This window comes from Oryzias latipes, chromosome 9 (assembly GCF_002234675.1).
Source record: "Oryzias latipes chromosome 9, ASM223467v1".
Lineage (NCBI taxonomy): Eukaryota > Metazoa > Chordata > Actinopteri > Beloniformes > Adrianichthyidae > Oryzias > Oryzias latipes.
The window spans coordinates 4,385,305-4,408,619 of NC_019867.2; the positions used below are offsets into that span (position 1 = coordinate 4,385,305).

Below are 23,315 nucleotides of genomic sequence, written 5' to 3' on the forward strand. Positions count from 1 at the left end.
ATTCCTCTGATTCTGACATGACTTTTCATATCGGCTTTGCTGCAAAATGGAATATATATGCAACACAGCTCAGTGGCCCTGTGGGACAGTGTCCGCCCTGAGACCGGAAGGTCGTGAATCCAATGCCAAGCCGAGTCGTACCTAAGACTCTTACATTGGGAGCCAGTTCCCTTCTGCTTGACACTCAGCATTAAGCGGTTGGATTGTTAAACTGTGTCTGCATTTCACTGCTGCCCCAGCTCATGGGTCAGGTGCAGAGAAGAAGTTTCACACACAGGTGCTTGACAACTAATGGGACTTTAACGTAACTTTTTAATATTACTAACGTAAAGATTTGCATATCCGCACAAGGCTGCGTTTTTCTTCATAATCTATTACTTTGATTGTGTAAACGGTAGTTAAAAGAATGTCAATGCTGCAGCAAAAGCTCAGGTGTTAAAGGGTTAAGGTTCAGATTCAGGGCAAATCTGTTTTCGAATTAAGTTTTATTTACGTAGTTGTCCTTTTTAAAGTGGCATAAACAAACAAACAAACCTTTTCTCCTGAGTTTCTATATGAGAAAAAAACAAACTGCATCCACTGCTACCTGGTGCAAATATTATTTTATACCACAGAGTGACTGTGCTGTCATTCTCAGGTAAAAATGCACTAGCTGAGCCTATTGCTAAGTTCAAGAAACTATTAGAAATTTCCCATGATGCGTGCTGTAATGCCCCTGCCCCATGTGGCTGTATTAGGTCATTCCTGTTCCACTTTTCTGACATCAGAAATTCTGAACATATTTCAGAAAACGTGCTTGAAACCAAAAAAATGTCATATTGTGGGGCAGAGAATGATTTTCTGTTGCAAAGTTGCCCTCAGAAACAGCAAATTCCGATTTAGGAATGAAAAAAAGATTTGTGACTAAAAAAAAACATGGAATTTGTGATAACCCCTATTGACGCAGCAGCAGACAGTTGACAAATGTCATTTGTTCTGCGGCAAAAATCTTTATTTCTTGTTAATACAATGTTTATTTCAAAACAGTTTGGTGCTAAGGCACAATTGATTGCTGACCTAAAACTGAAATCCTATTAAGAGCAGATGCCTTCCATTCATGTGGTATGGTATGAAGACGTGCCCGGCTCCGTGATTGACCACCGTGCTTCATGTTTGCTCGTTTATCAGTGCTAATTTGCCAGCTAATCTCCCCATTAAGCTCAGTGGGAACATTAGCCTAGCAAATTAGAGCTGATGAATGGGCTATTATTCATCGTAAAATACCCCCACTTCTTTCTCTTGCATTTTTGCTTCCTCTCACCATGCAATTCCTCCCTTTTCTTCCTCCATCTTTATCTTAACTGTACATCTCCACGCTTCAATATTTATATTCTCATTCCATGGTATCGCATGTGCTTTGTGACGACTCTATTTTGAGACATAAATGAATATTATAGTGCATTATCTCATGGCACAGTGTACTAAAATACGGGAATTGTTCCAAGAAGAGTTAACAATGAGAATCAGAGCCGTGAGAAGGTGCACAGTTTGGGCTACAGTTAGATCTTTGAATACTGTAACAGCTTGTATACGCGTTTGTTGGATGAACAGATTGTTAGAGAAACAAAGGTATCACAGATGCCTCCAGTCTTTCTTCTATTTTTTACCATCTTTTCTTCCCCTCTGTATCCCTCCACAGTTCCAATTTTACCATGCAGATCTATAGACACTCTTCTCTATATAAATTGTCTTTGAAAGTGGCATGTGTTTTGTGTGGTTTAATCTCTTTTGCATTCTTTGGTCCTTGAAGTGCTTTTGACTTTTTGTATATTTCAACCCTTGTGGTATAAAGCTGGAGTTCCAGGGCCTCTGAAGCCTTTCGTGTGGATTTCATGAAGGATGAGACAAGAAACTGACAGCTCTATAAGAGAAAAAAAAGAGGGAGTTAGGAATGGGATCATGGAGGGAACAAGAAAGAGAAGCAGTTTAATAGAAATTAACTACACTATTCTGTTTATACCTCTTTTCTTTTCTATTCTATTGTCTGTTGTCTCCTGTTCACTTCCTACTGCTCTTTTTGTGTCTAATCATTAGTATTTATCATGTGTTTCATAATTGCGTAATTAGTTTAAGTAGTCATCTTGAGATTAGTTACCCAACAATCTTTCAGAGGGACTCCTCTATCTGCTCATGTAACATGATCTGCGAAGATACTTTACTTGTACACATAACTGCATCCCTGGATGACTGCACACACACACACACGCACGCGCACACACAAATGCACGCGCACACACACACATGCACACTTATTAGAGAACCTTTCTCATCAGAACATCCTGCTGCTTATTAAGGAATTTTATTTTACAGACTTGAACTCCACACCTCTGCATTGAAGTCCCCTCTGACTGCCAGATTGAGAATGTTTGTAACCAAAGTAATAAGAGCCATGTCAGTTCACCAAAAAAAAAAAAAAAAAAAAAAAAAACACTAGGCACCCTGATACAGAAGTAAGCATGTTTAAAAGCTGGTCTTTCAACCGTCTTTGTTTGTCTTTTCTTCTTATTTTTTTAACCTTAACTTTGTATTTCTGAAGGCAATCTCATGTTTTTGCCTTTTTCTGTGAATTCCTGCAACTTTTGGGGTTGTTTGTTTTGCTTATTGAGAACCTATTTGCATAAGATGGGTATGATAATAAAATGAAACACAACAACTTGGGAAAAAAAAACCCGAACAGTTAGTTTCATGTTTAACATGTCTGGTCTGAATACAGTTTCTCTTTGTTTGGAATTTGGCTTTTACTTCACGGGGTTACAGACAATATCAACGGCTGATTGTACGTTTAAAAAATGCACCCACCATCTGTTTAAGACCAGAAGTTCTTGAAGATTGTCCCAAAAAAAAAAAGAAAACAGTGCAGCAAACATCCCACTACATTTATTGCGCATTAAAAAAGTCGATGCCTGACAAAAAAGTTTATAACGAAGCATATGCGCAAAAAAAGTAAGCACAAATCTAGTAAGTGGCAGCCTATACTGCTTATTACAACTGTTTTTTTTTTACTGTGTAAACAACTAGTACAAAAAAGTACACACATACACTATTCACTAACTGTTTAGCTTAAACAATAAAAGGCTGAATAACAATCTTTTCCTGGTAATATTAAAATCACTTTAGATCATCTTTGGCAGTATTTTTATAGATATTTCAAGTATTTGTTGAGTTAACCAGCCTTTTACAAGGATTTTGTACCATAATATGAGCTAATTCATTTTTGATATTAACCGTTACTGAACCAAATCCCTCCATTTTATAGGAAACAAAAAAGAATGAAAGAGGTCAAACATCAGCTTTCGACGAGACGACATTTTCGTTTTTATTTACTCAAATATTAGATCATTGTGCAAGTGTGGTTTTGCATGAATGCTTAAGTTATTAATGAAATATTACAATACAAGAGAAGGGAGGCACACAAAAAAGCAAAAGCAAAGGACAGACTGACAGTAATGGGTGTACTCCAGTGGAGAGTGATAAGAGAGACGGAGGAAGAGTTGGTCTGCATAATGAGCTCTACAGCATGGAGGAGGGATGTGGGAGGGATGGAAAGAAAAAAGAGCAAGCTAGGGACGGATGAACAAACCTACCAGAGTCCAGGAGAGGACACAGAAATCTGCAGAGATGGATTGAATAACAGAGAATGTTGGGTTTAATGAGTATTCCAAGAGACAGCTTGTAAAGACGAGGACACAAAGATGAACATAATACAAAATGAATGTGGAGGTGAAATCTTAAGATAAAAATCCGGAGACTAGTAAGAACAGAGCTGCTGCAGATAAAGGTCAGCATGCCTCGAAGATATTGTATGCAAGCTCACTACAAATGAAGGGTAAAATACCAATTTGCCCAGAGTTTGAAACATGCAAAATTTGTTATCAAGTAAGTTTGATATTGACGAGTTAAGACAAACTAATCTTCCTCCTGTTTATATTGCAGAAGCTGCTCAGGGTGTGTAAAAATAGTTTATGAGGATTCGATTTGTTTTCAAGACAAACATCTGGTGACACTCATAAAAGATCATAACTTTTAAGGGTCCCATATGTGGCATGACTGCTGTAATAAAGTTTATGAGCGAATATTTATTTAGGAAGACCTATGCCCATTTTTAAGTTTTTAGGGGAAATATCTTGGTGTAATATGTAGTTTAAACTTTGATAATTCTTAAAACATTAGTGAATTACATGTCTTAGTGTTTTGACATCTGTCATTCACCATATGTTTCCTAGCAACTTCTCTTATTATATATTCAAATAATTTCAAAATTTGTTTTTAATTTGGTCATTCCGTTATCCCAGAAGACTTTATTTCTTCTATACTGCAGTGGATGCAGTTTACTTTTCCCAGACAAAAGCTCAGCTGGGCAGGATTTGCTTGATTGTGTGTTTTCATTAAGAACAGCTTAATGTAAATGGGAAAACATTTTTTTAGAGCTTGATTTTCTACACTAGAGCTTCTTATATCCTTGAGTAACATTCCAACAAGAAACGATGTTTCCAAGTCCTGCTAGCGTACCGTATTTATTTATTTGCTTCTACTGTTTCTCCAATCGTTTAATCAGGTAAGTTTGAGTAAAGAAAAATGAAAAGTTTTATTCAATATTTGAAACCAAAGGTACTTTTTGGTTAACAAAATAATCTTCTAGAATTACAAATAAACAAAAACCCTTGTCGAATCCCTTAAAAAACATTACCTTTGATATTAAAAAATAAATAAATCAGAAATTTACTTTTGACATTTCAAATAAGAACCTTTTAATTGTTAAAATGATCATTGAGATTTTTTTTCAATGATTTTCACAAATGAATATGTTAAAATAGGATCTGGGCAATAAAGTCCTGGTTTTGCATTATAGCCTTAATGTATCCTCTCTTACTTTGCTCTCATACTTGATCAAAGGAGCCAAAAATGGCTTCAAAAGCTTTGACTTGTAAAAATTCGTAAAGTCTCTCAGTGCTCATTACTAAAAAAATAAATCAAATTTCATCTTTAATTAAAGTGAGCAGTGAAATGGAACCCAAAGTGTTGTTTGATTGTGAATATTTGCCAACCTCGTGTCTGGATGTAGTAAGACTTGGGATCAAGGTATGTTAAACGTGACCATGACTGAGTGTTCAGGACAGATCTGCTATGTTTGACTGATGTGCAGCAACACATTGACTTACTCATGTTCTTCTATTCACACGCAATGACATTTGCAACATACCGATGAGATGAAGCTGCCAGGATCTAGTGGTGCTCGAAGAATTAGACTGCTGGGTATAATGTCACGCGCTGTCTCTCGTGTGCATTCCCAGAAGCTGTTCTAGCATGATCAGCAGTGGGTGGCATCAGAGGAGGCCAGCATATCTACAGATGCTGATGCTGCAGTGGAGACTATGCAAACCATCAACAATAAAGAATATGTTCCAAAAAAACACTTTTCTGTCCTCCTCCCCTTTAAAGTGTCGATACTTTTACAAATGCGTGAAAGTGGTTGAAGACGAATTGTTAAGCCGATAAAAGAGAAACTGGACAAAAATGTACAACAAATAAAACCAATCAAATGCCCATGCTCCCATTATACAAGCTCATATCAGTGGTATAATGGTACATGCATGTTCATGGACATTTTTTAAGAACTTACCCTGTTTGTCATTGTTTGCCTGTATGATTAAAGCATACACATTCATGTGTGTGTGTGTGTGTGTGTGTGTGGTTTCCGGCACAGGAGTCTGTGTGTTTGGAAGCCAAATCTTAAGAGGGGATCTGAAACTGCCCATGCCCATCCACATGTAGCACAGGCCCATTTGAGCCCCATCATGCAGAAACTTCTGATTCCCTGAGGTTACAGATGAACACAAGCTGGAGCGCTGAAAAGAAAAATACATCAAGAATATTTTTACTAACAAAAAGCAAAACAGTTACATATTTAATTTTTTTAGAAGTCTTGACTTTAATACGATATTTATTTTTACATAACTAAAATTTTCTCCCTAATTTTGAGATAATCTATGACAGTAAAGTTAGGACATTTCAGTTCATTCAATTTGTGAAACAATTCTACCATAAACAATTCCTCTTTTTCTTGAGTGATTTATTGTTGATAAAATTACTGAGTATACACTAATTTAATTTTACATAAAAAATTAAAAAAAAAAAAAACACCCCTCTCACCCTCCGCGGGTGGTTTCTCCTCCAAGCTCGGGTCCTCTACCAGAGGCCTGGGAGCTTGAGGGTCCTGCGCAGTATCTTAGCTGTTCCTAGCACTGTGCTTTTCTGGACTGAGAGGTCTGAGGTCTTTCCAGGTATCTGTTGTAGCCACTCCTCCAGCTTGGGGGTTACTGCCCCGAGGGCTCCAATTACCACAGGCACCACTGTCACCTTCACTTTCCAGGCTTTCTCCAGTTCTTCTCTGAGTCCCTGGGATTTCTCCAGTTTCTCATGTTCCTTCTTCCTGATGTTCCCATCGCTTGGCACTGCCACATCCACCAAAACGGCTTTCCTCTGTTCTTTATCCACCACTACAATGTCTGGTGGATTTGCCATCCCATCAGTCTGGATCTGGACACAGGATCTTTGCCCCCTCATTCTCTACCACCTTTGGAGGTGTTTCCTATTTTGACCTTGGGGTTTCCAGTTAATATTCTGCACACATGTTCCTGTATATTATTCCAGCCACTTGATTGTGGCGTTTCATGTATGCTTTCCCTGCCAGCATCTTACACCCTGCAGTTATGTGCTGGATTGTTTCAGGCGCCTCTTTGCACAGCCTACACCTTGGGTCTAGGGCCCTCACTGGGTGATGTACATTCTCCTCCGGGAATCGCACCCATTCATATCTATCTATCTCTATCTCTCCACTCTCTCTCTCTCTCTCCCTCTTTATATATATATATATATATATATATATATATATATATATATATATATATATATATATATATATAAATAAATATAAATATAAATATAAATGAGAAGGTGTGTCCAAACTTTTGGTCTGTACTGTATGTATATGTGTTTGCTGAGTTTGCTCTTTTTCGTGTAATCTTGAGCTTTCAGGCATTGCTGAGGCTCATGCTGCTTGGTTTTGCATTGTTAGGACCTGCAATCAAAGGGATCCTTTCCTTTTTCTTCCTCTGTGTGTCTATCCAGGGATGTTTCCTTGTTTTACATTTCACTTTGTAATGTGGCCTGTTTGCATTTGTAAAGTGTTCATTTACCAAACGTTAAAACACTTTTCCTTTTATCACCCAAAAAAACTAAATGTAATATAATTTTCCCCGTCTGAGAGGTGTTGTAAGAAAAGCATGTTCAGGATTGAGAAGGCAGACAAAGGCCTATATCACAGTTTTTCAGCCTCTTTTGGGAACGGCTTAACTTTGTGGAGTGATGCTTCAATCCCTCTGAATAACTGGAACTGCTCCACTTTTGTTGTCTGCACTCATTTGTCTTAAATTAAAATTTCCTTTGTGTGTAGTCCCTGTTTTTAAAAAAATTAAGCAAACAAGATTCTACAAAAAGAAACAAACAGAAGACCCAACGTTTCATTATATACTTTTAGAGTATCTTATCTTCTTTTTAAAACTTAAGTAAACGCATGCAATTAATATTAATTTGTTTGAAAACAGATTAACAGATTTAACAACAATCACACAGACATGTGGAGATATACATGAAATTACCTTCTAAAAGTTCAGCAGCTTGTTCTACTTTATTGGTAAATGTTTTAAATGGTTTGAGCCAAACAGCTGTCTGAGAGTTGGGATTTTTTGACTACAAAGGTTAAAGCAGACCAACATCGACCTCTGTGAAGTGTCTCATAGTGATGGTGTGGCTTTACAGTAACTTTTAAAGCACAATATGTTCCGTCTGTATCAGCAGATGGGTAGCACAAGTCAACCTGTCAGTTTGTCAGCGATCCAGTCATCCATGTAAACAGGATACCTTCCTAACAAATCCACAGACAGATTCCCTCTCTGTTGTTTTTTTTTTAGTTTCTGTCAGATACTTTTGCTTCAACTTTTTTTAGTTTGTGACTTTTTTTTCTTCTTTGACTGATCATACTATAATAAGGCAAATGGATCAAACAGATTTTTTCACAGAGGGTGAATCCTGACAATGCCTGTAAAGCTCAGTGTGGAGCAACAAAAGAGCTTCAGACAGAACGGTGAAGAAAGAAATGGATGTTGGAAGCAGCAGAAGAGTCAAGGACATGGGGTTTGATTCCACAATGATCTTAAAACATCGGGGAGGAAAAGTGAAGATCAAAAACTCAGAGGAGCTTTTAATTTGAAGAGATGCATTGAGGTTTAAACAGGTGAGATTAAGAAAATGAGTTGAAGAGAAAATAGTGTTGATGGATGACAAGAAACAAAGAGTTTAGAGGGAAAACAAATCCAATTAAAATGACTCAACATTACAAATACATCTTGTTTGGAAATGAACCCATAGCTTTTCATATAGAATGCCCAACTGAGGGTTTGAAGAGATATGGTAGTCGAAAGAATGTAAACACTGGAGCTAAAGCTCTGGTTAACTAGTTGTGACTACGTTATAGCCCTATTCACAAGTGCCTAATGGGCAGCTTTCGTGTAAAGCCAGTTTGGGGCTAGTACTCACACCTTACGAATGACTAGAGCAAGAGATGCAAACTACAGCCCTGCGCGGGACTGTTTCCTTCTTCCCGCTCCCGCCTGCGTCCACTCCCACCCACACCCGAAAAAGAACTTATTCCCGCAAAATGATAGAGATGCATTGATTTTGTGTCTTCTCCTGTCCCGCAGGAAAAGAAAACACGTATTTGTATTGACATTATTAAAGGGATTCATGGGGTTGTTTGTTTCGTGTCCCTTGCCTGCATGTAAAAAATAAAATAAAATACAAACAATTGAGAAAACTTCTCCAAATGTAAGACTTTCCTTGCTGAGACTTTTGTGCTGTAAATCAGCGGTCCCCAATCTTTATTGGCCGGTTTGACGTCTGGCAAAATTCTCACGGACCGGTATGTTATATGTGGCGGAGACACACTGCAGCAACGCTACAATAGAGGCAGAGACATGATAAGGTTGTTATGAAAAATGTGGGACACATAACTTTTACACAACATGCTTCCCAAGAAACCCAGCAAGGGCAAAGCCTCGTTGCTCAAAACAAAAGTCCAAGCGGTCCAAACACATCAGGATTCATATGCAGGACCTACAGTGGCCGGAATTGCCAGATTGATGTCTGATTGTCACCGGACCACCGACCCATGTCAACAGCTCTCGTCAAGTGCTCATGATGCTGTACGATTTCTAATAATCGGACGCTGGCAGTGGGACGGCAGAACAGGAGTAAGGGGTGGGACAATCTGAAATCTGCTAATCATCAGACGAATTTTGACAAATTTTTGGGGGACCTTGGAGAGCTTGGAGATCCAACTGCCAGTCAATTATTCCGGTGCTAGTTGGTTTGAAGGCATAAGTATGCATGTGTGAACACTATCTGTTTTGTGTACATGTTGACATGTGGACATTTTTGCAGCTAACAGGTGTGTTGATAACATTTGAGTGTGTGTGTGTGGACAGGCCCCGCCCTTTGAGATTTGTACTAAATTTGAACCTTACCGTAATGATAAACATCCAGTAAACTTGTTGCTGTATGCTGCTTCATGGTCTTACCCCCCCCCTCCTATTATTACCCTCCCACCCCCGCCTTCTCTCTAACATCCCTCTCTCTTTTTCCCTCCTTTCCTTTTCCGTCCGGTCCAACACAAAAGATTTTCAAACATGATTGAAATTAATAAAGTTTGGCCTCAATTACAAAAGGGGTTTATTCAGACATACCTCTGGTTTGTCTGAAGATTAACAACCCCTGTTGTTAAAGTAAAATATGTCCAAAACAAGAGGCCCTCAGTTCTCATCTGCCTGCCCAGCTGTTGGACAGGACAAGTTAAAAAAAAAAAAAATTCCGGTGCTGCCTTCCTGCTGCCCACCACCACGCGGCCATCAAATGTGCCCGATGTCCACTGACCGATATCAGAAAATCCTTCGGTCTGCATTTAATTAAAAAAAAATTTAAAACCTCTGTGGCCACAACGCATTGTGTAAAGATGTGACTGCCGCCTCCCGATTACAAATGCCACCACACGTGGATACCTGCGGAGTTTGGCTGATAAACTTGTATTTAGGTTGGGGCGGCTGCTGTGCAGTAGTGGGGCGGTCAACCTCCGATCGGATGTTTGCAGGTCCGATTTCTGCCTTGCCCGCCCATGTCTCGAAGTGTCCTTGGGCAAGACACTGAACCCCACCTTGCCTCTGGTGGAAGGTTGGCGCCAGTGTTTGGCAGCGTGTGAATGTATGGGCGAATGGGACTGTGACTGTAAAGCTTTGGCTCCAGGCCTTTGAGGAAGGTAGAAAAGCGCCATACAATTATACGCCATTTACCATTTAAGGTCGCAGCGTGCTGGCTTTTTGGTAAATATGACCTAGGTTTAAGATGTGGCCACTCCTCTCTATGACCCTCCACAGGGCCGGGCAACCCAAAGCCCTGTAGCACTCCTAAACCCCATGTACAGGTGAATATGACTAAATAATATTCTGTATTTTTATCAGCTTTCATGGGGGGAGCAGAAAATTGTCATTTTGCAGAAGAGTTCATTTGTTTTTTGTTGTTGCATCTGGTAAATAAACAAATTTAGTGAAAGTATTTTGTACAAAGAGAATACATTTCACTTGTATATTAACAAGGGATACAAAAAAGGCTGAAATACATATTTGTTTTATTTTTTTGCATTTTAAATGTGAAAAAAACAAACAAAAGCTTTCTTTAATAAATCACCTTGGGCCTCGGTTTGTTCATCTACAAAGAAAACAAATTACTGCACAATAAGCCATTAGATTCCACTACATCTGAATATCAAAGTTTAGCTTCTGGACAAACTATTGATTTGTAGCTTTGATGCCAAGATTGTGAAACTTGTTCTCTTTTCTCCTTAAATGAATTATATAAAAATCACAAACTGATTTTCTTCCTTTTTAATCCAGATGGTTTATGCTTAAGGCAAAAGGCATTAAAAGGAGAAGGTTTATGCAAAAGTTTTCATCACAGTAATGCTAATGTTTTTCTATTGCCATGCATTCTTTTCAAATGCAATTTGATAGGTCATGTTCTTTATTTTTTTTTATTGCTTTGGATGTTTGTTGGTCCTTCAGATCTTAGCTGAAATTAGATTCTCTCATTTTACCATCTGCTTTGGTAGGTTACCACGTTTCACCAAATAATTGCTCTGTTTTTTTCTTTTATGCACAAAAAATACTTTTTTTTTCAGCTTCCCTTTTTCCAATAAAGTGAAGACAGGTACCCTACTTGACAAAGGTTCTAAAACACCAATTACCCACAACTATTTTTTTAGTTGGTTTTGAATGAAATGGACAAGAAATTTGAGCAAAGTAAAATTTTAGTACCAAATATTTATAACAATTTCTGCAAGACTTGAAAAGAGCTGTCCAGTTTTGTAGACAGAATTTAGTAACAATTCAGCTACCTGACCTGTAAAAGGTGTCTATTTAAAATTAAATGTTTAGGGCATATTTTCGTCAATAAATTGATTCCAAGATATTATACTGAAGATTTAAAATGATCAATTTAAATACATAAATGGCCTATATTGTGCCTTTCAGAGTAAACAATATCCACATACAGTATATGATAACAAAGAAAGCCTTTTATTAAATATGAATTATTATCACAGTCCACGACGACTCAATCTCTGAGGCCCCACCTTTGGCTCTGTGTGGGCGCCGCCCATTTCATGACGCCAACTTGGAGTCGCCCTCGGCAGCATGACTGTATTTCAAAGTGGCTGTTTGTGTGTTAGCCTGGGGGTGGTGTTGTCAGCGCAGACTCTTCCTGGGAGGGGCTCTTCTTCACTTTGTGATGTCACAATGTGAGAACCCACTCATTTTCATGGTTTGGTACTCAGAGAGCAGGTTTTTCGTGTTTGTTAATGTAGACAGTGATGATAAAGGTGATCAGAATCTAATGTTTTAATTAAACCGTGGAATGTTCTAAAGTTTTTGAAAGTTTTGAAATTGTGGAACCTCCTTGACTCTTTGTAAATGTTTCTGTTTTTGGGCAATTTAGAAACTAAATACTTTACGTCCATCACCAAAAAATGAAGCTGACCTTACAATTTGTAACATAAATCCTCCCACCAAACACTGGGATGTCATCCCTGGCAAGCAACAGAGCAGGTTTCATTTAAGAATAGTAAAAGGGAAGTTGGAAAGCTGGTCAGGAGCGAATCTATCAGCGTGACTGACAAGTAAGTTGCTGCAGAGCGTTGCTGGCTGGGAAAGCACATCACTCTCAGAGGAGTGGGGCAGAGTGTGCAGCCAGCAGGGTGATTGGGTTTTGCAGCTACACAGTGAGGCGGTCTGGAGCTGGGCGAGGGGCGGTGAGGTGGGGTGGAGGCGCAGCAGAAAGGCAAGATTTGAAGTACAAAATGGAGGAAAAAAAGGTGGACAGGTCAAACAACAAGAGAAGTAGACTGGAGTGGCAGTTTTCTCCAGCCATTCCCACCTCTGCCAAAGTAAACAGGAAAATAAGCAGGGGAGCAGTGTAAAGGTGTGGATACAAGGAATGGCACGTTTGTGTATTTTATTAATGATGATGCTGAGATAAACTGATTTATAACAAAAAAAAATAAAAAAGGAAATGTGAAAGAATCACAAAAAAGAGGTGAAGATCCAAAGTTTGTTGCTAAAAACGTTTATCAGTAAATATCTTTTTATATATATATTTATATGTAAATTCAGTACAGACCAAAAGTTTGGACACACCTTCTCATTCAAAGAGTTTTCTTTATGACTATGAAGTCACACTGAAGGCATCAAATCTGTAAATTATCACATGTGGAATTATATAGTTTTCCGGTTCCGGGTTACACAGCATCGATATCTTATGATTTTTAATTCTGTCTGATAAAAACTGGGAACCGGATATTGATAAATCATGTAATAAAATGGTTACAGTATAACGGGGTGGGATTATATAAGTTTGCTTCCTTCCACTCCCTTTCAAGCAATATTTATTAATATGACTAATTATCCTAAGTTTGATTAGTGACTGTATGAATGTATAACTGATGATGATATTGCTTTTGTGTATTATTTCTACTTAATTGCTTGAAATAAACCATTTAAAAAAAAAAATATATATATATATATAAATAACAAATAGTGTGAAACTGAAAATATGTCATATTCCAAGTTCTTCAAAGTAGCCACATTTTGATTTGATTACTGCTTTGCACACTCTTGGCATTCTCTTGATGAGCTTCAAGTATATTTATTAAAAAAAAAAACACCCCTCTCAACCTCCGCGGGTGGTTTCTCCTCCAAGCTCTACCAAAGGCCTGGGAGCTTGAGGGTCCTGCGCAGTATCTTAGCTGTTCCTAGCACTGCGCTTTTCTGGACTGAGAGGTCTGAGGTCTTTCCAGGTATCTGTTGTAGCCACTCCTCCAGCTTGGGGGTTACTGCCCCGAGTGCTCCAATTACCACAGGCACCACTGTCACCTTCACTTTCCATGCTTTCTCCAGTTCTTCTCTGAGTCCCTGGTATTTCTCCAGTTTCTCATGTTCCTTCTTCCTGATGTTCCCATCGCTTGGCACTGCCACATCCACCACAACGGCTTTCCTCTGTTCTTTATCCACCACTACAATGTCTGGTTGGTTCGCCATTACCATCCTATCAGTCTGGATCTGGAAGTCCCACAGGATCTTTGCCCTCTCATTCTCTACCACCTTCGGAGGTGTTTCCCATTTTGACCTTGGGGTTTCCAGTTCATATTCTGCACACATGTTCCTGTATATTATTCCAGCCACTTGATTGTGGCGCTCCATGTATGCTTTCCCTGCCAGCATCTTACACCCTGCAGTTATGTGCTGGATTGTTTCAGGCACCTCTTTGCACAGCCTACACCTTGGTTCTTGTCTGGTGTGGTAGATCTGAGCCTCTATTGCTCTGGTGCTCGGGGCTTGTTCCTGGGCTGCCAGGATGAGCGCTTCGGTGCTGTCCTGTAGGCCAGCCCTTTCTAGCCATTGGTAGGACTTCTTGATATCAGCCACTTCAGTTATGGTCCGGTGGTACATCCCATGCAGGGGTTTGTCCTCCCATGAGGATCTGTCCTCCAGCACTGTATCCTCTGTTCTCCATTGCCTTAGACATTCACTGAGCACACTGTCATTTGGGGCCTTGAGCTTGATATACTCATGCATCTTGGATGTTTCATCCTGGATTGTGGCTTTTACGCTCACTAGTCCTCGGCCTCCTTCCTTGCGGCTAGCATACAGTCTCAGGGTACTGGATTTGGGATGGAACCCTCCATGCATGGTGAGGAGCTTTCGTGTTTTAACATCCGTGGTCTGTATCTCTTCCTTTGGCCATCTTATTATTCCTGCAGGGTATCTGATAACTGGCAGTGCGTAGCTGTTTATTGCCCGGGTCTTATTTTTGCCATTGAGCTGGCTTTTCAGGACTTGCCTTACTCGTTGGAGGTATTTAGCTGTTGCAGCTTTCCTTGTTGCCTGCTCCAGGTTGCCATTTGCCTGTGGAATTCCAAGGTACTTGTAACTGTCCTCGATGTCTGCTATTGTTCCTTCTGGGAGTGAGACCCCTCCTGTGTGGACTACCTTGCCTCTCTTTGTCACCATCCGGCTGCATTTCTCGAGCCCGAATGACATCCCAATGTCAGTACTGTAGATCCTGGTGGTGTGGATCAGGGAGTCAATGTCACGCTCGCTCTTAGCATATAGCTTGATGTCATCCATGTATAGGAGGTGACTGATGTTGGCCCCATTTCTGAGTCGGTATCCATAGCCAGTCTTGGTGATTATTTGGCTGAGGGGGTTCAGACCTATGCAGAACAGCAGTGGGGACAGAGCATCACCTTGGTATATCCCACATTTGATGGACACTTGTGCAAGTGGCTTCCCATTGGCTTCAAGGGTGGTTTTCCACAGCTTCATTGAGTTTCCTATGAAGGCTCTTAGAGTCCTGTTGATGTTGTACAGCTCCAAGCATTCAGTGATCCATGTGTGTGGCATTGAATCATAGGCCTTCTTGTAATCAATCCAGGCTGTGCACAGGTTGGTGTGTCGTGACTTACAGTCTTGAGCGACTGTTCTGTCGACCAGGAGTTGGTGTTTGGCTCCTCTGGAGTCTCTACCAATGCCCTTCTGTGTGTTACTCATGAATTGATCCATGTGCCTATTTATCTTGGTTGCAATGATGCCTGACATGAGCTTCCATGTTGTGGAGAGACAGGTTATTGGCCGGTAGTTGGATGGGACTGCACCCTTTGAAGGATCCTTCTGAATCAGGATCGTTCGCCCTTCCGTTAGCCATTCGGGGTGAGTCCCATTTCTTAGCAGCTGGTTCATTTGTGCTGCCAGGCGCTCGCGGAGTGCGGTAAGCTTCTTTAGCCAGTAGGCATGTATCATGTCAGGGCCCGGTGCTGTCCAGTTCTTCATACCTGAGACTCTTTCTTGGATGTCTGCCACTGTGATGGTTACTGGATTCTGTTCAGGCAAATAAGTCCCACCTGAGTATAAATCGCACCCCTTTCCAATCTATGAAAAAAAAATGCAATTTATAATCCGGAAAAAACAGTAAAAACACAAAAAACATTTTTTCATGATTTTTGAAATCCAATCTGGTTGCTGCATGTTTCACAGCTGTCAAATATTTTTTCAAATTCACCCTCCAAAGGAATTGTATGCTATTTGTTTTGAGGAGCGGCAAAATAAAACAAATTAAAAGATGGTATTTTGTAATTTCTCCATTTTTTATGTTATAAAATATGTAAACATCAGCCTCTCTGTCTGAAAATATCAGTTATTTCCTAAAATAAAGATCCCTGATTGAATTGAAGCTCGGCTCCTGTGCCCATCCATCCACTGCCTTTCAGTTTGTTTCTTCAGCCCAGAATAGCACTTTGTGCAACTGCTGTTGGCGTCTAATATTGCTGAGGAGAAACGTCACCTTGTGAGTTTCTCGGAGTCCCCCGAGGTTTTGACAAAATTGCAGCATTTGAAACCCTGGAATGAGAGCGGTTTGATTCTTTCAGGCATGGTGCACGCCGCATAAATGTGGACAACCAGGCGAATAACATGACTTCATTAAATCTGACCCAACAGACATAAAAGTTTGAGGTTGCATTCATTGTGGACTTTTATTTGAATCCAAAGCTGTTGGGATCCACCTGAAGTCTGTGTTGATTCAAAAAACCCCTTGGAGAACCATTCCAATTACTTGTTTTAGGAGAACAATTTGAGCTTATAGGATGAATTTTAATGACTGTATTTTTGTTTTTGTTTTTACTTCTTTAGTGGTGCATTTTCTGGACAGCAGATGTCAGTTGAGGTACTTTTCCATCCAAAGACTGACTGATCAACAGATTTCATCTCATCCCAAATCTGTCCACATCTGTACATAATACTTTTGTATTTAATGGTAGCTGAAAATGAGCCTACTTTTCTGTTCCTTTTCCGTCCCCAGATTTTCCCTCTCAGAGGTCATAAAGAGCCTTTGATGCTCTAACCAGCACCTCATTTCTCTTTCCATTAGGCTTTCAGCACATCTATTTGTCATTTTGATGTTAACTCCATATTGCAACGTGGATGAGTCAGCCTTTGCAAATAAATTCAGATCGTCCATTGAATGAGGTCCTAAAAGTCCACACTGGATGTTTTTGTTGAACGAGTTCCAAAGAGCTGACTGTCGAAGCATAGAGAAGCTGCTGGTCGGTTGGTGCGTTGCGTTAGTTGAGGCTGTAGGAGCAGAGCAGGGCTGAAGGAGGTGAAGGGGAGTAGTGGCGCTGTTATCACATGGCAACACCTGGACCACAGACTGACAGGATTGGACAGAGACGCCAGTCAAATATAAACACTGAGGCAAAGACACACGCCAAGCTCAAGCGATGCAATGCGACGCAAATTTGACGTGAGCTGGATTTGTTTTTCCTGTTCTCTGCTGACTTCTTAAAGGTCACTGAGGCTGGGCTGTCATTTACATTTCTGCCCTAATTAATACTTTACTTTGTGTTTCATAAACACTGTCATCTTGTGTTTTTTTTATGAGTGATGTGATCTTTTTCTCTTTTTTTTGTTTTTTTTTGTTTCATTTATTTTGAGAGACTTAGAGGTTAGATCTGTTACAAAGTTATTAAAATGCATTTTTTTTATCCTTTCTGCTTTTCTGACGTTACCCAACCTTTCTAGTGAAAGACATTAGTTCCTTGTTTTTCTGGGTTTGTGTTTCATTGAAACAATTAAAAACAGCTCATGTTTAGCCTAATGTTTACACATCTGAACAATGGACAGGAGTGCCCAGAAAAGCCCTGTGACGGAATTCTTCTTACACTCTTCTTACATATAAAAAGACAACACACCCATAAATATTGAAAAGAAAAACAAGAGTTCATTTACAGGAGTTTATTGGTCCCAAACAAAACAAAAAAATAAACCAACAGTTTCTTGGAGAGCTTGTCACCACCACTGTAACCAACACTGCCCTTCCTGGAGCTGAGAAAACTGCCCCCCTTTATTTAAGGCAGATTCTACGTTCACAACGGCCGTGGCAACGCGTGTTCAAGCAACCACTTCCAATAAAAAGTCTATGTTAAAGCGCATATATGAACTTCTTGTGGGATCAGCATTCAAAACTCTTGCATTCAGGTGTCACTACACACGTTTTTAAGTTTGTTTTTGCGCTTTATGTACAAAACACGTAGCCACTGAACGCATGTTGGAAATAAAACCAGTTGAACTTCGACCAATCAGGGACTTTGGTTATGATGTATGGTTAGTGTCCTTTTCCACTCACAAAGTGCCAACCATTTGAACATTGATCATGCAGGAGAAATCAATAATTGTGGTTTGTACCTGGCCGGAAAATAAACAACACAAGAGAGCTGTGAAAGACAAAACCTGCAGCAAGATTCGTGAGATTTGCGGCTTTGACATTTCGCACCATGTCTCCACCAACTGTAGGTACGTGTACTAGTATCAGGTAGCAACAGTCCAGTGTGAACGCCAATTAACCTAACACCTAAAAGCATGTTCAAATTTCTGCGTTCAGCATGCACTTGAACATACAACACATGCATGTTGTAAATATAGCATTGGCCCCTCCCACAGGGCAATTAACAAACATTTCTTCAAAACGAATACAAATCAGAAAATTCTTGAACATTAGCCAAAACATGTAAATACTTTAAACAGGATTTTATCTCTAAAATTGTTACAAAAACCTTCATTGGTAAACATAAAAATCCTTTAGAAAGCAAAAACAAAACAACTAACAATTTTGACATATGATGTCATTTCCTGTTTCCTGCTGTGAATGGAGATGTATGATGATGTCTACAATGCTCTGCTTTAAGTGTTTGTGGTGGGAAGAGCTTGATGGTGAGAACATTTCTACTTAAAACCACGTTTGCACCCTTAGATTCAAACAAATGAACTATACAGAGTGGTGAAATGCGAGTGATTTATATGTGTGTGGGCGTATACACACATGTGAGAGGTATGCATGTCGGGTGGCCTGAGAAGTGAGAACATAAAGAAAATTCAGGATGGCGTTCAGGAACTGTCCTGTGATGCTGTAGGATGCTAACTGCTGTATCCTCCACAACAGTTTGGGCATTGAGAAAGTAGGCATGGATGTGAGCCTTCCAGAGCCCCTGTGAACAACAGGCTGTTATGACATCCATCCTTCACAAGAAACACACTCCAGCTACCCTGCTCTCTTAGCTCCTAGCTGCTTGTTTTGATCCCACCAGTTAGTTGGAGTGGTTCACATGCTTGTTCATTTTTTTGTAGTTTTTGTTTGTTTTTTTTTGCTCCTGCCACCAGTATCGCAGTTACTTTAACCCTTGAGGACTATGATTCACTCACTCACCTGGGAAGTTTTGTCTGGGTTTTTGTGCAAATGTGTCAGTTCCTGTTAGGGTAAGCTAGACCTATGTGCACCATAACCAGTCAAGGTGTATGCGAACATCACAGATACACATGACTACATTTATACATCACTCATTTAATGGCTTTAATTGATAGAAAAACCTCCCAGCTGCAACTCTTCACTGAAGAGAGCAGAGGTGCTTTGGATAGTTTTGTTTTGATAAAATATTAGCTGCCGAGGTCTTCCACTCTTACATTTTTGATGAGGTGTTTGTAGCCTTTTTGCTGTGTTGAGTAAGCATTTCTCAATGAAAGTGCAGTAGAATGTCTCTCCGGGGTTAACAATATTTTCACCAAAAAAGCTTCTTACCTCCATCGCGGATGTTTTTGCATCATGGAAAACATTTCCATAGCAGCTCTGTTGTGTTTTTTGGAAGCATTTTTTTGAGATATCTTGACAGTTTTTCTTTCCCCCTACAACAGAAACAGGTGACAATACTGTCCTAAATATCATATATTTTCCTCCAGGCAAGCAATAGTAAACACACACACAGAAACTCTGACTTTATCTCTGTAGTGCAGAGAAAAGTTTTTGGCCAAAGTTTTATTTTTGGGGGGGGTTAGTAATCCTCAACTGGTGAAGTTTGTCTGTATCTGTGCATGGGGACTTTATTTCTAGTGTCTGAAAAGAGTTTAAAAATAGAGTAAGTCTAAGGCTGCCTGTTCCAGGGAAAAAAATCTGCATGTATTGATCTTGATTTTCTTCCACTAGCTCCATGAGAGGAGTTAGCTTAGCTTGGATGTCGTTCACTCGCTCCATGAAAGGATACAACGTAGATTGAATGTCATCAAGTATTTTTTTAAGGTCATCGTAGTCACCTGTTGCTTGGTTTTTCTTCGGGGCCACGGTCAGCTCTCTTTTTTTTCCAGAGAAAATCAACGTTTAAGTCACTTGAAGATCGTTGTGAGAGCTGCCGAGAACCACACACGTCCGTTTTGTAACCCGGAACCAAAAGTATTTCCGAGAAGGCTTTTTAAACTTGTAATTTTGTAAATTTATTTCCAACTCATGCATTTAAAAAATGGAGTAAATTTTTTACATTTTGGCCAAAAAGACAGAAACACACATGTCTAGAGCAATCTGGTGGCAGCAGTGGCTCAGACGGTTGAGCAGGTTGCCCAATGATGGAAAGGCTCGGCGGTTCGATCCCCCGCTCCCCCCAGTCAAGTGTTATTGTGTCCTTGGCCACGACACTGCACCCTCCTTGCCTCCAGTGTGGCTCCACTGGTGTGTGGATGTCCCAGTGACGGTCAGAGGGGGCCGTAGGTGCCAACTGGCAGCCATACTTTTGTCAGTTTGCTCCAGGGCAGCTGAGGTTACATCAGTAGTTACCATCACCAAGTATGAGTGAGGAGTGAATTAATAATAGACACATTGTAAGCACTTTGAGCGTCTGGAAAAGCGCAGAGAAATCCAATCCATTGTTATTCCCTTTTTGTTATTTTTAAAATGATGAACAGAAAGTTTGGTTTGCATGGTAGCAAACGAGCAAACGGAAAGCCTAGAAATACAGTAAACAATAAAAAAACGAAGTGACTTGTAATCTTTCCCTTTCATTTTTAAAAGATCTGATCACAAGCAGAATCTTTCTTTAGTCTTCTGTCATTTGAAAGTGATCAGCATCTTGGTGCTACACAGCTAATCTAGGCCGGCAGCCCAGAGGACAATCTTGAAGTTCTTGCAGCAGCCAGCAACCCACGATCATTGTCTGTACAGAAAAAGATGTCGTTCTAATCCCACGTGTGGTGGGAAGTGGCGTGGGCAGCTTTATTCCATGTGAGAAGGTTTTTATTTAAAACCACAACAGTCTCCCAACATTAAAAGCAGCAGATAGACATTACCAATGTCCTGCATCAAAACATGTGCAATGGTGGCAGCTATAAACACTGCAAACGCAATGGGATCTTAACCCAAGCTTCTTCCATGACCAGGGCAGCATCAGCTGGACGGAGGAAAGAATTCACCTGCTGTGCTAATGCAGAACTGAAACGATGTTTTTTGAAATTGACATCATTTTTTACAATATATGAGAAACATTTGACTTTACTTTTTGCTCCCTACTTATGCCTTCATGTAAATTTGTTAATCATTTCCTGCTGATTTCCATTTTCCCTGCAGCACTCCCAGGCTGTGAGTAATCCTCAGCTAATCAAAGAGAATTATAGCATTTGCATTCAAGCTGTATTTACATTAGCTTTCTTATGCCATTCAGCACACTTGATTCTGAAACATGTAAATTGTTGTCTTTCCTGCTCTGCATCACAGATGTGTTTCTGCAACTGACATTTTTTTCTAGCAACTGTGATAGAAATATACCCACTGCTGAGGTTTCTTTAACATTCTAGTCCATTTTTTTTTGTCTGTTTTATGTTTGCCTTGAAATCTAACATTTGGAACCATGAGTTTTTATCTGACACAAACATTTACTGCCTTCTGTAAGAACGTTTCCTTCATTCTCGGCGTTGCTCAGTCAGTCCAGCTTTGCTGATTGATGCAGAGGTGAAAAACGAGGCTGAACATTCCAAACAAACCAGTAAAATCTTCTTTTTGTGCATTTTGAATAGATTAATCATTTGGGCTGATGATGGATTTGAAACTCGAGACAGAAACTGGATAGACTCTGTGAGGAAGACTTCTTTTAGTTTGGACCTAATTACTAAATACTGTGTGGAGTAAAGTAAAGATGATTTTTGTTTGTATTATTCCAACAAATGCAGACGGTCAAAAGTTTTAAAACATTATTTCTGAAACTTATTTAAGTCCCATTAGCTGTTGCGCACCTAGGTGTGTGAACTGGGTTCTCCACATTTGACCCATCCCTTGGGGGAATGGCGAGCTGCCGGCGCTCAGAAACTATGTGGTGGTTGTTGGTTTGTTCTTTCATGTCAAAGTGCAACAATTGGAATACTTTTTTAATAAAAGCCTGAAACACATTCAAGTGTTTAAATACACTGATCCACATCTCCACCACCATATTTTACAATACATTGTTTATTATATCCAAGACTTTTGAACTTTGGTCTTCAATCATTCTACTATGAAATACAAGAAAATCCAACATTTAGTCCAACTTATAAATCGGAGCTATAGATGAAGTTGTGAGCAGAAATATTTGCTACAGCTTAATTTAAAAAAGAAAAGAAAAACAATCCAATACGGCTGCCCATAGAGAAAACACAGTAACATTATTTAAAAAAAAATCCTTATTTATCAGTAATGTACAGAAATATTTTCATTTGAAAAAATGTGAGCAAAACAACAGATTCCACCTTCAGCCTAAAGTTTGACAGCTCGTCACAGCTGAAGAAAAAACAGTTATTTAAAATGTTTTTTTTGTCAGGATCACAACATCAGTATTCCCATTCCTTTCTGACAGGAAGCAAAACAGAACATTAGAATGTGATAATTTGACAGCTGACTAAATGAAGTTGCACTTTTCCAAGTTAGATTTTTTATTTATATTTTTTATTTTAGAGTGATAAGAAAAATGCAAGTGCTGCTTTGGCTTCCCTTCTGTTGAGTTGTTGTCATCAGATGTCATTGGGTGTTGTGATTTGCCCAACATGCACTCTAGGCAAACTTTTTTATAATGGTGCATGGCATTTTCCTGCAGGAATCGTATCTGCCTCACTTTAATCCTATGATATTGAGACGTTGCCACCTCTGAGCGGAGTAATAGGTTTTCCCAATCTCTCGAGTGCTGGAATCGCTGCTGCGTTTTGGTCTCTGAGCTGTCAGAAATCACTGAAATCATTGTCCTCTGCAGATTTTACGTTGGGAAATTTAAAGAACTTGAGGAGAAGCCATTGAGCTATTTTGTGCTCACTACAGTTTTACTCAATTGTTAGACAAGCAGGAACATTTAGTTGAAAACATACACATTGATCTGGTTTACTGCAGTAGGTTTTGCCCAGTGTACAGGTTGCGGTTCCAAAAACCATTGTGTACTGAAAATGTCTGCTGTATTTATTTATTTTTTTATCTTTCCTTTCAGTCTCATCTGATGCAGCAATATTTTTGACACAGAGAGTGGCCTTTTTGAGTCTGTTTTTATACGCTACACCAAGTTGTTGAATTTCAGCTATGAAAGTAAACAGGCAACGGACTGCCTATAGTTTATTGTGAATTGGCTATAAATAGCTTGAATGATGTTTTTTTTAGGTAGAAGTAAGTTTGTAAACCTTGTGCTATCCTAGGCACTTTAAAATTGGGAGTTGGGTCATCTAGACCCACTAGACAGTGCTCTGAACCTTATTTCTTCATTGATTTGTGATCTTCACTGGTGTCCATGGATTACA

At 39.6% G+C, this 23,315-nt stretch overlaps 1 protein-coding gene across 1 annotated transcript in view; it reads left to right on the forward strand.

The window, feature by feature from the left end:
- The window catches only part of LOC101160243 (transmembrane protein 132C), a 239,825-nt gene that overhangs the window by 110,476 nt on the left and 106,034 nt on the right, over window positions 1-23,315 (forward strand). The gene's annotated exons all lie outside the window — the stretch shown is intronic.